Source organism: Vulpes vulpes, chromosome 16 (assembly GCF_048418805.1).
Source record: "Vulpes vulpes isolate BD-2025 chromosome 16, VulVul3, whole genome shotgun sequence".
Taxonomy (NCBI): domain Eukaryota; kingdom Metazoa; phylum Chordata; class Mammalia; order Carnivora; family Canidae; genus Vulpes; species Vulpes vulpes.
Genome location: NC_132795.1, coordinates 57,068,868 through 57,085,886, shown reverse-complemented (window position 1 = coordinate 57,085,886; position 17,019 = coordinate 57,068,868).

Genomic DNA, 17,019 nt, shown 5'->3' with positions numbered 1-17,019 from the left:
GGTTGAAGCCCAGGCAAACCCACAGCTCCGTGGAGTCTGAATTTTCCCACTGTACCCAGAAAACTCCTGGCTTAGTGGCCTTCACAGCCTTACTCAGCTATTTCCTTCTGAGAAGCTTTGCTTGACATCCCCCCCTGAGGCACAATTAATTTCTTCCGCCTTCCATTTACGTGTAGGTACTCCTGCTGTGCTGCTCCCTTCGTTGGGCCATGTTTCCATGCTGGCTCCATCCATCCATCCATCCATCCATCCATCCATCCATCCATCCACTCTCTCACCCATTCATCCATCATCTGCCCATCAATCCATTCATCTATCCAACACATAGTTAGGGAGTATCTACTGTGTGATGGAAACTGCTACATGCCGAGGAAAACAAAACTAAATGAACACATTCTTGTGTTCAAGAAACTCATAATCTCTTGGGGAGATAAAAGGAACAAGCTTATAGTACAGTTGAGTTAGTGCTATGATCAAGGTACACAGGCCCTTCTTTCCATCAACACAGAATTTTACAGTTTACCAAGTGCCTCCTTGGGTGGGATTACATCTAATTTTCACGAAGGCCTTGCAAAGTAATGAGTATCATCACTCCATTTTATAGCTGAGGACAATGAGGTTCAGAAAGAATAAGCAGGTGTCCTGGCTGTCCTGAGTCTGCACTGGACTCGTCAGTTATGACTACCCCACATATACAGCTCTTTCTAAAGGCATCTGCTCTGCTCTAGTCCCTCCATGACCATGTGGGTCATGTTCTTTCCCCATGCTCCTGCCAGTCACAGGTGACCAGACCAGGGCTGGCATGTGACCTGAGGTAGCCAATGGCAGGGCTGTGCCCATCAGTCCGTGTCTGTTAGTTACATCAATCAGATCCCCTCCCCAAACATGAATGGGGCATTTGGCAAGAATTGTCTAGGTGGTAGGAAGTGTGGCATCGAAGATAGTCTATTTCATGGCCAACACTGAATAAGAACCGCAAACTTAGAGCTCTTTGGTATAATCTAGGGGTTCAGAAGTCACTCAGTTCTCTGTCAAGTCTGGCCCAATTCCCATTTGGGGATCACCATGAGCTGCTACTTCCTGTATGACCCCTCATGCCTCTTTTCAGTGAGCCTTGTCTATGTCTTTATTGTATCAGCTCGTTCCCAACCAGAGGCTCAGGGCTGCTTCTCAGGCGCCCCTCCCAGACCCTGTGCTCCAGGAGTCCCACTCGAGGCTCGTGTTAACCCAGGGATGTAGAGCCCATCCACCGTTCACAGTGGAAGGTGTAGAGGGACAATGAGTAGCTAAAAACACCAAGGGATGGAGAAGGAATTGGGGCGGGGGCAGGAGGTGGCTATCCTATGTCTATGTCTATTCAATCAGCAGCCCAGTACTAACGGCTTACTCCATGCCAGGCCCAGGAACAAGAGAAAAGGCAACTCCAAGAAGATCTGCCAGGGGCTCAGACCCTCAGCCACCGCCGCCCCTCCTCTCGGTCACTCGCTGCAGGCCAAGCCCCGCAGGGCAGGGCGGCGTGGTGCCCCACCTGGCTGTAAGGGCACTGTGCCCGCTGCCCAGGGCTGGTGAGCAGTGGGGCTGGGACCCAATCTGAAGCCACAGCTCTGCCATCCCCAGCCTCTGAGCTGTCTGGGGACAGCCTGAGCATTTAAAAGCTCATCAAATCATTACCGATGCTAAAGTGTTGAATACTTAGCTGTCACCCCTTGGCAGGTGCCCCCATTAACTGGCGTGCTCATGGAAACCTGTGGCTTTGAAGTCGATGGACCTTTTAAGTTTTACCATTTAAGCTAAGAGGAAGGAGCCGACATCTGTTTGTACTTACACATCTCTACAACAGAACGGGCATTACCTAACGGTTGCCATGGCTACCTGGAGTCGCCAGCTTTGTTTGGGGGCTATAATTATCCCTGCGACAGCCTTCAAATGGCCGGGGCAGAGAAGCTGGAGATGCACGAGCTAGGAAAACCTCCAGCAGCCTTATCCTCACGTGTGGCACGTGTGCACACACACAGAGGTGGGCTAGTTCAACACTCTGTGGGACAAAACTGGGTCCCTCCAAGTCGGACGAACCCGGTCCTCTTTCCCCTCTCATGTCACAGGATCCTTTGAATGCAAAAATCCCAGACACGTAGGATCAGTCTCGAGTCTTCAAATTCTGGAGTCTTGAGATCCCAGGGTTAAAGTTCTGAGTCACCAAAGTCTCCCAACTTTGGCCACTTTGGAAACAGGCTCCAGACTCCAGACTCACAGAAAGGCAGAGGTTAGAGAAGTGTAGAAGGATAGGGCTGTCCCGTCTTGAAGCTAACAGGGGACTCCGACGGCAGCTTGTCCAAGAAGATCCCCGGTCCATGCGGGAATTTCCCCTACCAATCATCACCCAGCAACTGCTTGAATACTCCTAGGAGTACCGAGCTCACCACCTAACACTTGAAAGTGTCTTCTTTAGGTTGAACCAAAATATGCCTTCCTGTCACACTTACTCCCTTGTCCCTGCTCTGCTGGCTCTTTGGGGATACAGAGGACCAGGAGAGTCTCCCTCATGAAGGAAGCTGCAGGCTTTTCTTGTCCATACTAACCATGCCCAGGACTTGAACTGAGCACCTGCCCCTGGCAAGGTAAACCAGGAGCCTCTCTGGCAAAAATAAGATCAGTGTTGCAGTCTTCAAGGCAGCAATTCTCACCTCTCCTTGAGCACATAAAGAGAACTCTTTAGCAAGGGGCTTCCAGCATCCCACTCCCACCCCCCACTTCCACACACACACACACAGGTTTGGGTCCCCAGGTGTCTGTGCAACAAGGACCTGGAGTTTGCTAGCCCTTGGACAGCCAGCAACTCCCCGCAGTGAATCTGGGGGATTACTTGTTAAGACTCCAGTGAGGGAGGGGGTGACTTCGGCCCTTCAGAGCCAAGAGTCCCATCAACCTTGACCGCCTCCCTTTCTCCTCTTCCTCCTCCTCCTGGGAGCCGCCCCTTTGGAGGCCAGCCTGTGCCTCCCTCCCGCCCAGCTTAGCCTGCTCCTTCCTGGCAGTCTGCTCTCCTGGTCCAGCGCCAGGCCAGACTGAGCAGACTCGAGGGGGCAGCGGGACCCCCAAGCTCGCCCCAGACCCCACTCCTCCCAGCCCCCTGGCAGCCATAGTACTGACCACGTCTCCCCTTCTCCCCAGCTGTCCTCCTGGAGCCTCCAGCCAAGTCGTGGGGCTGGGGGCGGGGAGAGGTGTCTTATAGCAGCCGGACAGAGGCACAGGGAACTAAAAATACAGTTTACATGGCAAAGCTCCTCCTCTCCCTGGAGGCCTGGAGGGGCTTTATTGGAAGAGGACTGGCAGGGACACAAGGATCCCAATATCCCAATAACAGGTGCAGCCTGAGGACACCAGCCTTCCTCCCCGCCCCTCCCTTCTGCAGCCTCAGGGGCCTGGGGTGGTTCCTCTTGCCCCATCTCCCACCTGTCACCAGATGCTGCCCGGCCCCACCTCCGCAGCCTCCTCCCTCCCTCCCCTCCTGGTCCATCTCAAAAAAACAGCTCCAGCTCCAAGAGTCCTCCCCCAACTCCACCGCCTTCCTAGCAGGTGTGCCTTCCTCCCTCCATCCTCACCCCCCAGGCTTGGTGCAGCCCTATCTGTCCCCGCTCTGGGCTGCAGCTCCCCATGCCTCCCCGCCAGCTCCCTCAGAAGCACGAGGCACTCACTCCACGTTAGTGCTCTCCAGGACACTGCCCCTCCCAGCAGCCCTTTTTGATAGATGCTCTTATAAATCTCACTTTCCGCAAGAGGAGAAGGAGGCCCAGAGAGTGAGTGAGCAGCGAAGTCACCCAGCTAGGAGATGCCAAGTACAATTCGGGGGGGTGGGGGTTGGCAGGCTGGCTCCAGCGGTGCTTCGCGCCTGGGGACTGGTCTGAACTTGGCTCCCTCCTCTTCTCCCGCTCACCTCACTGACAGCACACCTAGCAGAGAGCTGAGCCAGGAAATTCTTGGCACGTTTATTTTCCTGAACTGGGTGGGTCCAGGGTCCTTTCTGGAGGTAGAGGCAGAGGCTGGAAGGCCAAGGAGGACCCCTGGGGGCCCTGCTGCCATCTAGTGGCGGCGAGGAGGACGCCTCCGGCTCTGGGAGGTCCCGCGCTCACCCATCCATGGGCCCCAGCGACTGGGTCTCTTTCCATCTCTGTGGTCATGGTACCCCCCAGGGACGGCTCTCCAAATTATTAAAAGATGAATAGCCGTGGTCTTTGCTCTTAAGGGACTCAAGGTCGAGTGGAGGAAACCTTGGGGGGATTGAGATTGGAGCAAAGGGCTTTGGGAGGGTAGGAAGGGGGGGTAGGGGGCTGGAAGGGATGGGGGGTGGGGAGGGCTACATGAGGAAGACCTGCTGGCCCAAGTGAGGAGGGGGCTGGATCTTAAAGTATGAGGGCGCGTTCTGCGGGGCCTAAGCAGGAGGCCCCTAAGCAGAACTAAGGGACTGTGGGTGCCAAAGCCCAGTGCAGGGGACACATGGGGAAAAGCATGCTGGCGATGGGAGCCCACCTGGGAAGGCCCTCCTGTGCCAGAACCAAGACGGGGGACTTAGACTTGAAGTGCTAGTCCATGGACATGTGTGCTCACTGGGTGCCAGGCTCTGCACTGGGTCCCAGAGAGACCAAGGTGAGCATAGGGTTCTCGGACTTTAAGGGGTGATGAGAGGGACGGATGTGTAAACAGGCGATGAAGTGCTTTGTAATAAAGGTAGTAAGAGGATGGTGCAGCATTGGGGAAGGCACAGAGAACCACACAGCTGGATTCCACACTTGGCCCCACCACCTGTTATTTCTGTGACCCAGGGAGGATATTATGACTTTTCAGGGTTTGGGGGTTTTTTATCTGTAAAATGGAAACTTTGAAAATAACTGCCTATCCCAAATGTCCTTGTAAGAATGAAAAGAGAAAGGGCGGATGCAGGACTCTACAGGGTGCCTGGTACACACACAGTAAGTGCTCAATAATTGCTCACCGTGATATAAGGAACAAAGGAATTATTAAGGAGGAAATGATTACTTCCACCAAAGAACATGTAACAGAGAAGGTGATGCCCGAGTAGGAATTTGGAGGATTATTAGGGGTTTGCTAATAGGGTGGGGAAAGAATATTCTAAGCATAAGGATCAAAATTTTGGGGATGCTGCAGTTGGTGGGTCGGGTTGGTTGTGGGTGACAGAAAATCCAAAATAGGGGCACCTGGGTGGCTCACTAGTTGAGGGTGTGCCTTCAGCTCAGGTGGTGATCCCGGGGTCCTGGGATCGAGTCCTACATCAGGTTCCCCTCCCCGCAGGGAGCCTGCTTCTCCCTCTGCCTGTGTCTCTGCCTCTCTCTGTGTGTCTCTTGTGAATAAATAAATAAATTTTTTTAAAAAGGGAAAGAAAAGAAAAAATCCAAAATAGCATGGCTTCAACAAAAGTAGTTTCCTTTCTCTTTCATACGGAGACCCAGAGGTAGTGGTCCAGCGCTGGTAAGAACACACCCAGCCACAGCCTCCTTTAGTGCTGGGCCATATTACACACATGGCCTCCACGTCCTGATACAAGGTGGTTGCCTAAACTCCAGCCTTCGTGTCATCATTCCAACCAGCAGGAAGGCAAAAGGGGCAAAGACAGTCATGCCCCCTACATTTAGGGACAGTTTTTGGAAACTGTGATCTATTCTCTCATTGCACACCATACAGCCACACCTTTCTGCAAGGGAGGTCTGGAAATGCAGTGTTTTTTCTTTTTTTTTTTCTTTTTTTTTTAATTTTTATTTATTTATGATAGTCACACAGAGAGAGAGAGAGGCAGAGACACAGGCAGAGGGAGAAGCAGGCTCCATGCGCTGGGAGCCCGATGTGGGACTCGATCCCGGGTCTCCAGGATCGCACCCTGGGCCAAAGGCAGGCGCCAAACCGCTGCGCCACCCAGGGATCCCCTGCAGTGTTTTTTCTATATGGCCACATCCCCAGACAAAAATTGAGAGTTCTATTACTCAGGAAGATGAGGAGAAGGAAAATTGGATGAAAACTAGAAATATCTGTCACAGGATGTGTAAAGAGCATGATACATACAGGCAAATAGAAGTACTTTAGAGTTTCTGTGGTGGGAAAAGGGAGGTTGGAGGGAAGGAATGAAAAAAAAAAAACCCAGAAAAATAAAGTGGCCAACCACGGATGGCCTTGGAAGCCACGGGGGCTAATGTGCTCCTCCCCAGCAGAGAGCCACAGGAGGGTTTTGAGCAGGAGCAGGCCAGGGGCTTTGTGCTGTCCTGGGGCACCACACTGGCCGCAATAGGAATCATGTCACCGAGGCGACAAGTCTGGATGCAGGAGACACTTAACCCCAACATTTTATTCCAAAAATGTTCATAACATGCTGCACAGTTGACAGAATTCTAGAACAAGTGTGGTATGGCCACCACCTGTGCTCTGCCACCGGCATCTCACAGTCTCATCACCCATCCCCCACATGCCCACCAGTCTTATTTTTGTGGCACTTCGAAGCCAACGCAGACACCTGTCTGTCCCCTCCACCGTGAGTCTCTGGGCTCGCAGGGTACTGATGGGGGCTCAACAGCTGTTTGCATTTTGTTTCTTTCGATGTAAAGTGTTCACCCGATGAAATGCACATGTCTGGAGTGCACCCCAATGGAGTTTCCAAGGTTTGTGTCCCGGGTAACCCACTTCTATCAGAATTTGGAAGCTTATCATCACCCCAGAAAGTTCCCATGTGCCCTTTCCTGGCCAGTCCCCACCCCACCACCTCCCAGAGGCATCCACCGTCCTGATGTTTTTTCAGGCACAGATGGGTTTGGGGAAGGAGGCCTGTAAGAGGAACCCCCAACCTTGCCCAGCTGAGGAATAAAAAGGAGGGGAAGGCCTCTGCAGGGGAGGCCAAGACAGGGGATTGAGTGGGTGACCCTGGGCCACCAGCCGTGGGAATCTGCCCAATCTGGGGTGTGACTGGGCAGATGGTGGCGCCCTTAACTAACGCGGGCGGGGTCTCCCCTGGGACCTCTGCATGGCAGGTGTAGGGGTACACAGGCTTGGCTGTCCTCCGGCAAGGTGGCCCTGGGGAGGTCGAGGCCGTGTTGCTGTAGCCTCTGCATCCTCCCTGGTCCAGCCCTGGTGCCCACAGGGCTCCTGCCCTCGGGAAAGGCAGAGGGGCCCCTGCTCCCCTGGACTGGGTGGCACTGTGTGGCCGTGGCTGTGGCCGTGGAGAGGGCAGGTCACAGGGAGGAGCCCTCCCTTCCCTCGCAGGGGGAGTCCTGGGCTGTTTCCCCTCCTGCCCCTTCCTCCATCCTCTCCCTCGCATCCTGCAGCCCCCTGTCCTTCCCGTCCGGCCAGGCACGCAGCCCAGTTTTTTCCTCAAACCTCCTCCCTTCCCTCTAAAAACAATCAAAGCCCAAGGCCTAGCAACTCCAGGAGAAAGCTCCTCCAGGGAGGAAGGCACCAGCTCCCCTGCCTGGGAGGGGCCAGAGGAAGCTGAGACAAAGTAAAACACCCTCCCACATCCCGGCTGCAGTTGTGCTCTCTCTCTGATCCGAAATCAAACCCGAGTCACAGTGGCAAAGAGGGATTTCTTTCTCGAAAGCCTGCTTGGTCCACAGGACAGAGTCCCCTTCTTCCCATGAGCGCTGACTTTGACCTTTCCCTTGAGAATTGGTTCTCTGAGCTTATTCTGCGGAGAGAGGACTCCCCCCACCCCACCTCCATCCAGGGTTGTGACACGGAACATCTGGAATTTATCTAGAGACTTGGGGGAGCAGCAGAGGTCACCTGGAGACGGTGCCAAGGGAAGAAGAGAAGGACCTGGGGGAGCATCACAGTCTTTATGGATTGGGGAGAAGAAGAAGAGAGAGAAGGAAACTTCCAGAGGCAGTGAGGGGGGGCATGGGAAATTCTGAGGAGGGAGGACAGAGTCAGGTGTGATGTGGAGGATGGTGGAGAGGGGAGCCGGGCAGTGGCCGCGGGTGAATACGGAGGACTGGCGTACTAGGTGTGGCTAGTGGTGTGCGTACTACTAGTACCTCTGCGTACTAGGTGTGGCTGAGGGCACGTTAGTACCAGCTGCTATAACAAACAGCCTGGTTCTAGCCATGGCTTCGTGGTTTCAGCTGTCACTCACTTCCCATCCCAGGCAAGCTGCGGGGAGGGCTCTGCTCCACACAGTGACTTAGGGCCCCACACTCCACCCCAAGACCTTGGAAGGCCTCTGCGCCTCCTCCGTATCCAGCAGGCAGGCAGCAGAGAGAGAAGGAGTGTGAGAGGGGTGATGCTCATCGTTTCAGCCTGTATCCCATCAGCCCATGGAGGCCACAGGGCAGTGGTGCCACCTTCCAGGGAGACCTCTACGAGGGCCCAGAGGAAGTGAGACAGGCTGACACAGCACTGTGTCTGCCGCTGTCCCCACCGAGAGAGTAAAATGTTTTGTGATCTAGTGGAAAGATGAGAAAGAGGGGCTGGGAACAAAGCCTTCCTATAACTGATGTCCTAATCTCCCCCAGAGCACGTAGTAGGGGCTCACTATCCTCTGGGTGTGTGTGGTCCCCACTGATAAGGCTGCAGGTGAAGGGACCTGGGGAGGATCAGCCACTCAGTCCGGGGTGTCTGGTCGGGCATCCTCCAAAAGGGGGCATTTGGATGGGGGCTTGGAAGATGGTCCCGAGAGTTAGGGAAGCAGGCATGCACCGGAATGTTCAGGAAACCCCGAGAAGGCTAGTTGACAGGGCCAGAAGCTTTGTGAAGTGGATTGGTCATGGATGAGGCTGGAATGCCAGCTTAGAGCCGATGAGGAATGACCTTGAACTTTAAAATTTTTGGCAGCTCCTGGGCGGGCCCTGAGGGGTGGCTGCGGTTGGCTGCGCCTGGCTGCCTTGCAGCTGGGCCGGGGTGGGGGAGGGAGCCACCTCCCATGAATCAGCAGGTCAGTTAAAATTAGGTGCGGTGGCCCAGCCCGGAGAAGACCGAGGCCAACAGTTGCACTGGCTTCTGTGGTCACCAGGGTTTGTGTCCCCACAGAATCCAAGGCCTTCCTGCTTGGACCAGGGGGCATGTGGAGCCGGACAGGGCTCGGGCCTATCTTGTGACCTCCACTCTGGGCCGTGGGGCCGGCACCTCCCCCAGCTCTGACCTTGGCAGCTGGGGCAGTGTGACCCACCCCCCGGTCAGGCTCTCAGACCCCTTGGCCTGGAGTGGCCTCCCCGTTCACCTGGCCAACCCCTCCTCCTGGGGGACCTTCCGCAGCAGAGCAGGTGATACAGATGCTCTTACCCCACCTATGTGCCAATACTCGTATTTGCAAACTGGGTGGTGGTGGTGAAATTTTCCAATCATGCACTACTTGGCAGGCTCTAGCCAAAGCCCACCTCGCCTCTCCTCCCTTACGCCCAGGCTCCATTCTTGAAGAGGAGCAAGTGTGGTGGTGGGTAGGAGCGGGGCAGGGAGGGGGGCCGGGAGGACGGGGAACCTGAGATCCTGAGCACTTACCAGGAAAGCTCGAGATCCCATTAATTGGCTCCAAGATGCCCCTGACACACACATGCACACACACACGTAATAATGAGGCGGGGGTGCTTAAAAGCAAGAGATAAATGTACAGGGATCAAGGGTGCGGATTCTGGAGCCACACTACTGGGTTTGAACTCTGCTTTGCTATTTGCTAGCTGTGTGGCTTCAAGGGAGTCACTTAACCTCTCTGGGCCTCGTTTCTTGCTCTGCCAACCAAATGGCAATCAGAAGGGCACCTGCCTTAGGTTGTGAAATTCAAACTCAGTGAAATACCTATGACTAGGCCTGACACGGAGGAAGCTCCCGATACGCTGGGGGCACTGGGCTAATACAGAAACAGTGTTCTTGAAAAATACCCTGCCTTTTTCAAATATCTGAGTTGACATGGCTAGACTTTGGACCCAAATGTCTATACTTAGTGAATAACGCCCCTCTTCCTGATGGACGGTGGGCCCGTGAGAGCAGGTGCTGGGTCCCTCTCGTACCAGGTTCATGCTGACAACGTGGACTTCGCCCCACCCTCACCCAGCACGGAAACCCACACAGGGCAGGGCCCGGCAGGGGGGCCCTAAGTTCCGTCAGCAGAGGACCACTGGTCCTTGAGACCCTCTCAAGCAGGAAGTTCTCTATAAATACTTGCTGAAGGAGGAAATTCCTACCACTCAGGACCAGGTAGATAATGGATGGAAAAATGCTTTGTAAACTGGAAAGTGCCCAACTTGTGAGGATGTAAACACTTAGGACCTCCTCTCCGAAGGCTTAGGATCTCATTCTACTTATGGCCTAGCTGGGGTGCCTTCGGGGAGCATACCCTGGGTTCCAGAACTTTCCCTCCATCACCTGCCCCTCAGTCAAAATGTAGCCATCCTGAACCCCCACACACACCTTGTCTCAACAGTCACGAGATAGGATCCCACCATTTGCCCCCAGGGACTTTATTTTAACAAAGGCCACACAAGCTTAATGTCTCACCCCAAAGAAAGACTCTCTACTCCCATCCCACCCTAGACTGGCCTCTGTGACATTCCCGCATCCTCTCTTGTAGACTCATCTCACCCCCACCCCCTGCTGTGCAGGGCCCACTCTTCTCAAATGGCACTTCCTCCAGGAAGGCTTCCCTGCAGAGCCCCACCACATGCCCTAGACACCTCCCTCCAGGCCCTCACCTCATTCTTCCTGGTGGAGCAATATAGGGGGCCCTTGCTCTGGCCCCTGGAAATGAAGTTTATCTATCGATTGATTGATTGATTGAATTAAGTAACTCATCAATTCACTCAATATTTGTTGAGTATCAAAAAAAAAAAAAAGAAAAAAATATTTGTTTAGTATCTTTTCCATATCAGGCACTACAGCTTTTTTTTTTTTTTTTTTTTTTTTTTTCTTAAATCCTCTCCAAAGAACCTAGCACAGTGGCCAGCACATCAGATGGGAACAATGGCTGAATTTTAGGTAGTAAGGCCAAAACCTGGAGGAGATATTTGGGGGTTTCTTACTGACTCGGCTGATTTACCTGTTACCCAGGTGAAAGGTGATGGTGCTGTTTTCTGGTTCATAAGGAGGGAGGGAGGAGAGATGGTGTGAGAGGGAGAGAGAGAAAGGCAGGGGGCCATGCATATGCAAGAATGCTCCTGGAGTCTTGCATGTGCCTGGGGTCCTGTGGTCGTGCATGCGACTGTGTCAGGGAATGACACTTAAGATGTGTAAGGGAACGACACTTAAGAGCGACACTTAAGAGCGTGGAGCACTATGCTGGTTTCTGAAGAAGATATGCAAAGACATGGCAGTATAGACTTGGAGACATTTAGGGAGCAGGGAGTGGCTGGATCATAGGGCACAGGGTAGTGAGGAACAGGAGGCAAAGGCTGGACAGGTGGGCAGGTCCAATTGTAGAAAGCTCTGACATCATGGCCAAGTCCTAATAATCCTCCAAGGCCTGACTCAAAGGCTGCCTCCTCCAGGAAGTCCTCTGTGGTAGACTTCCATTGTTTTGTCTTCCTAGGGCCGTCCACCTTTCCTCCTACTGGGAACTCATCTCATTTGACTGACCCTGCCTTTTGACTACACTGAGTGGTTCAGAGAGCGAGCCAAGCTAGACAAACCAGATTCTTCTCTGGGCCTCTCTCTCTGACCCTCTGGGGGACTTTGCTAAGTAAGGTGGATGTGGATCTAGAGCCACAGATGGCTCTTGGCCTGAAGAACAAAATCAATTAGAGCCCAGAGAGCCGAGAGATATAGTGAGTTGGAGCCCTGATGAGTCACCTGAGTCACTGGATCCAGCTATGCCTGAAGCCACTCATCCTCTGGACCCTCCCAGTTGTGTGTGTTCAATCGTCTCTTCATTCAACAAATAGTCAAGGAATGCCTACTGTGGCAGTCAGGGTTCTCCAGAGAGACGGGACCAACTGGAGATACGTATATATATGTGTGTGGAGAGAGAGAGAGTTCTTTTTTTTTTTTTTTTTTTTTTTTTTTTTTTTTTTTTAAAGAGAGAGAGAGATCTTGTAGGGAATTGGCTCACATGAATATGGGCTGCGAGGTCCCATGATCTGCAGTTGGCAGGCTGGAGACCCAGGGGGGCTGGTGCTATGGTTGCATTTGGAGACCCAGAGGCCTGAAGACCGGGAGAACCGATAATGTAAGTCCCAGGGCTGGAGACCAGTGGCCTAGCAAAACAGTCAGGTGGAGAGCAAGTTCCCCCTTCCTCCAGCCGTTTGTGCTACTCAGGCCCTCGACATATTGGGTACGAACCACCCACGTTGGGGAGGGCAATCTGCTTTACTCCTCCTGTGAATTCAAACACTCACCTCACCTGGAAACACCCTCGAAGACATACCCCAAAGTAATATTTAACCAAATATGGGGGCACCTGGGTGGCTCAGGGGCTTAAGCATCTACTTTGGCTCAAGTCATGATTTCATGGGTCCTGGGATCAAGCCTCAAGTCTGGCTCCATACTCAGCAGGGAGTCTGCTTCTCCCTCTCCCTCTGCCCCACCCTCCAAGCTCATGCAGTCTCTCTCTCTCTTTCTTTCAAGTAGATAACCAAATATCTGGGTACCCTGTGGCCCCATCAAGTTGATACATAAAGTTTACCATCACACCTACTACATGCAAGACATAGTTCTAGGTGGTGGAATTACAGCAGTCAAAAAAAAAAAAAAAAGACAAAAATCCTACCTGGTGGAGCTTACATGGTAGTGGGAAAGGGGGCATGAGTAGAAAGACAATAAACAAAATAAATGATAAAAATAGCACATTAAATGATGATGAATGCTAGGAGCAAAGTAAAGCAATAAAGCCAGGAAAAGGCATAAAGAGTGTTGGTTGTATTAAATTCTAAAATTTAAATGTATTCCATAACGATCTGAAGAGGTGAAGGAGAGATCCATGAAAATATCTGGGAGAAAAGTATTCTAATAGAAGGAATGGCAAGTGCAAAGGCCCTGAGGTAGGCATGTGTTGTGCTTATTCAAAACAGAGTAATAACAGGATGCCCAGGTGGCTCGGCAGTTGAGCGTCTGCCTTTGGCTCAGGGGGTGATCCTAGAGTCCTGGGATCGAGTACCGCAACGGGCACCCTGCATGGAGCCTGCCTGTGTCTTTGCCTCTCTCTGTGTGTCTCTCATGAATAAATAAGTAAAATCTTAAAAAAAAAAAAAAAAAGGGTAATAGTTACATTAGCCAAACATTCTGATTTGTGCACAAGGCAGTCTGGGTTGCATTTCTGTCACTTGCAATACAAAGCTTCCTACAGATATCGCTTCCCTGATCACCTCCAAATAGCAAATGCTTCTCCTGGGAGCTCATCTGCCATTCAAGCAACGGCTCCTGACAGGACAGTGGTGCCTTGACCATCCTTAGTACCTCAGCCCATTTCAGCTCCTACACCCCTTGTAAGGCTAAGATCGCTGTGTCCAGCTCCAGGCGAGAAAGTGAGGCCCTGACCACCCTGCCCAACCTCTCCAGTCAGCCTGGGGGGCTTTGCCTTGGCTCCTGCTTCTCACAGTCTCCTAATTCTCTCCTCCGAGGCCTGCAAAGCCCTCTGCCCTGGGCCAGGCCTTGCCATAAGCACCCCTTGCTCTGACCTAAGCAGACTGGCACCCCCTGAGCTGAGCCCTTGGAAGTCCAGAAGCCCCTCCCCGGTCCACTGCAGCCCCTAGACAAGACAGGGGCCCTTGCACTTCATCCTGGCTCCCCACACATCTGGGAGTTTGTGCTCCCTGGAGGCAGTCCTGCCAGGACCGACATCCCACACGCCCTGCTGTGCCTCCTCTGGTTCCTGGGGGCCGATCCTCCTCTGGGCTGACTTTCCACCGTCCGCTCCCCCGGGTCCGGAGCCCCGCTGTGGGCCTGGGCAGCCTAGATTCTACATATGGAAGGTACTTCAATTTGGAGCTGGAAATGCAGTAATTCAGTACAGATTTTGGCTTCTCAACTCAGCTATGAGCTTCTTGGGGTGGGAGCCACGTTTGAGGCTTTAATTCGACCTCCCTTAACCCCTGGCCCGATCAGTGCTCTGAGGTGGCGTGGTGGGTTCCGTAGCTGCCCTAACAAATGACCACAACTTAGTGGCTTAGAACAGCAGGAACGTACCCTCTCCTGGTTCTGGAGACCTCGAGTCTGAAATCGAGGCGTCGGCAGGCTGCTTCCTCCTGGGGACTCTGAGGGAGTCTGTTCCCTGCCTCTGTCCCAGCTGCCAGCGGCTGCCAGCCACCCTCGGTGTGTGGTTGCGTCACCCCCATCTTTGCCTGGCTCTTCATGCGGCCTTCTCCTCGTTGTGTCTCTGCACCTTCCCCTGTTCTTTTAAGGACACTGTCTTTGGGCTCAGGGCCCACCTTAAATCCAGTAGGATCTCGTCTGGAGATCCTTCACTTAATGATATTGGCAAAGATCCTATTTCCAAATAAAGTCACATTCACAGGTACCAACCAGGTTTTAGGACTCTTTTTGGGGTCACGAGTCCACGCAGATGGAGAAACACAGGCGCAGAGGCAGAGGGGTTTGCTCGGGATCCCACAGTCCATCAGGGCAGCCAAGGGACTGCCTGTTCTGACGCTGGGCCAGAGTTCTGACCAAGCCCACATTCTGTACCGGGTTCTCAAGATTCTCTGGGAAAGTCTTCAGTGAAAAACCATCTGGAGACTGTCTGGGCTTCGGGGGAGCCTGCCCTTTCCTGTGCAGAATGGCCTAGAATATGATCGTGGGAGGGAATTTCCTTTCCTGGTTGGCTCTGTGCCTGGGCCTGGGCTGGCTGACAGGCCCTGTCCCAGAGAAGAGTCCACAGCAGGCCTGCGTGCTGGGGTCCTTGCTCCCATCCCCTTCTCTGAGGAGGCCAGAGATGACTCTGGTCACAGTGCAGGGGCGGTGAAGGGGGTGAGACAAGCAGAATGAGCTCCCCCTTTCTTTCCAGGAGATGACTCCAGCTCTCATTGGGAAGAGCCAGGGAACCTTGTATAGGATTTTTTTTAAAGATTTTATTTATTTATTCATGAGAGACACAGAGAGAGGCAGAGACACAGGCAGAGGGAGAAGCAGGGTCCCTGAGGGGAGCCTAATAGGGGACTCGATCCCAGGACCTGGGATCACAACCTGAATTGAAGGCAGACACTCAACCACTGAGCCACCCAGGTGCCTCCTGTATAGAATTTAAACTGATGATTCCGATGCTAAATCCTCAGCCCTTCCAGGCTGCAGAGCCTGATGATCAGGATTCTGGCCTCAGAGCCCAGGCGTCCTCCCTGGGGCCCCAGCTCTGCCGTTGGCTGAACGTGTGACCTTGGGCACATCACAGACTTCTCTGAGTCTCTCTGTTCTCATTGGTAAGGCAGGGACAATAGTAGACTGACCCTATGCAGTTATGAAAAGGATTAACCTAAACACAGAAAACCATCATCACAGAGCCCATAGTTAGGGGAGGAGAGGCGGCTACTGCCATCGTGCATGAACCGTGGGTGCCATCGACCCTGAGCTCAGGCGACAGGTAGAGTCAAATGTCAGCTGGGATCCCATTAATATGACTTCTAGCTCCCAGCTCTTCCTTGCTGGAAGATTCTCTCCTCTTCCCAGGCATCACTCTAGTCCTAGGGGTTTGCTCTTCTGTGCAAATCACGATTTGGATCCACCTCTAGCGAATGGCTATGGGCTGTTTGAGCCAATCCTGGTTTTAAGAACTTCTAAGAGAAAGAGGTGGACAGGGCCGTGAGGAGTCTGATGTCAGACACATTCAGGGCCGGTCGGGACCTGTGAGACAAAAGAGGTATTTTCTGGCCTTAATAAAAGAACCTAACATTGGTCCCTAATACCTGTGGCTAACACAGAATCCTGTGGTCCCACCTTTTCTCCTAATGCAGGACCCGCATTCCAGGGCGGCCTGAGCACAGGGCAGCAGGCCAGATCTGGGGGCTGAGCTGCCGGCGGCGGGGTGGGGGGGTGGGAGCTGGTCTCCTTATGGGCGCCAGACCCTTGGTGCTGGTCATGCTCATGGGGCCTGCTCCTCTCTCCCGGAAGACCTCGGGGCCCCTCTGCAAATCTGCCCACCCCCTGGCCAGGGGCCCTTGTGCTCTGTGGAGCCCAGGATGAGATGTGAGCTTGTCCTGCATCAAGCCAAACACTTGCTTCCTTTCCCATGGAATTTCAGAATCTAGAACAAGAATCTAGAACCTGAAATGCAGAGCAGTGTGGGACATCCCGGCAGCCGTGGGCCTCACTCTGCCGGCGCTTCCTGAGAACTGCAGCGGAGCTCCAGACCCATAGACAGGAAGAGTGAGCAGCAGCATCCTTACTGGGTCACGGGGACCTGGGGGGTCATGGGGACCGGGGGATAGGGGTGGGGTGGTCTTGATGCACAACAGGGCACAGCGACAGAAATTAAACCCCATCATCCTTTCCTTCTGGCCCCTCCCAGCTCCACATCTCCGTCACCAGATCCCACGAGCCTCAAAATGTGCTTCTTCCAGGGACTGAGTCTGGTCCTGTGCCTGGGCCTACTCCAGCCTCTCCAGAGTTCTGTGAAGAACGTTTCTACATCTCACCAGATCGGAGCCACATGTACTGTGAGCTGTAGGGTTTCGGTTATGTTAGGCCAACAAAGGTTCACAGTACCAGGAGCTAATGGCTAAAGAGGAAACATGACAAAGGTACAGGCCCTGTCCCGTGTCCCCTAGTGGTGGGTGTAAACATGGACCCACTCAACAGCCACGGCAGGAGGCTCCTGTCTGAATCTGGGCCCCAGGTGAGAGTGTGCCCTCCCCTTGACGAGGCCCACCTCATGGGAGGACCAGGGAGAGACCAACCTACACTTTGTGTGGATGGCCTTCTTGGGTGCAAGTGGGGGTCTGGAAAGATCCAAGGTGTTGGGGATCCAAAGCCGTAGTCAAGTACACAAAATAATCAAGATTTCTCAATTCCTAGGATCTCAGAAGCATGGAATGTTAGGTTCTAAGGATCGCAGCCCAAAAAAGAACCCTAGCTCATCCAGTGGGATGTCCTCATTTTACAGATGTGGGCAGGAATCTG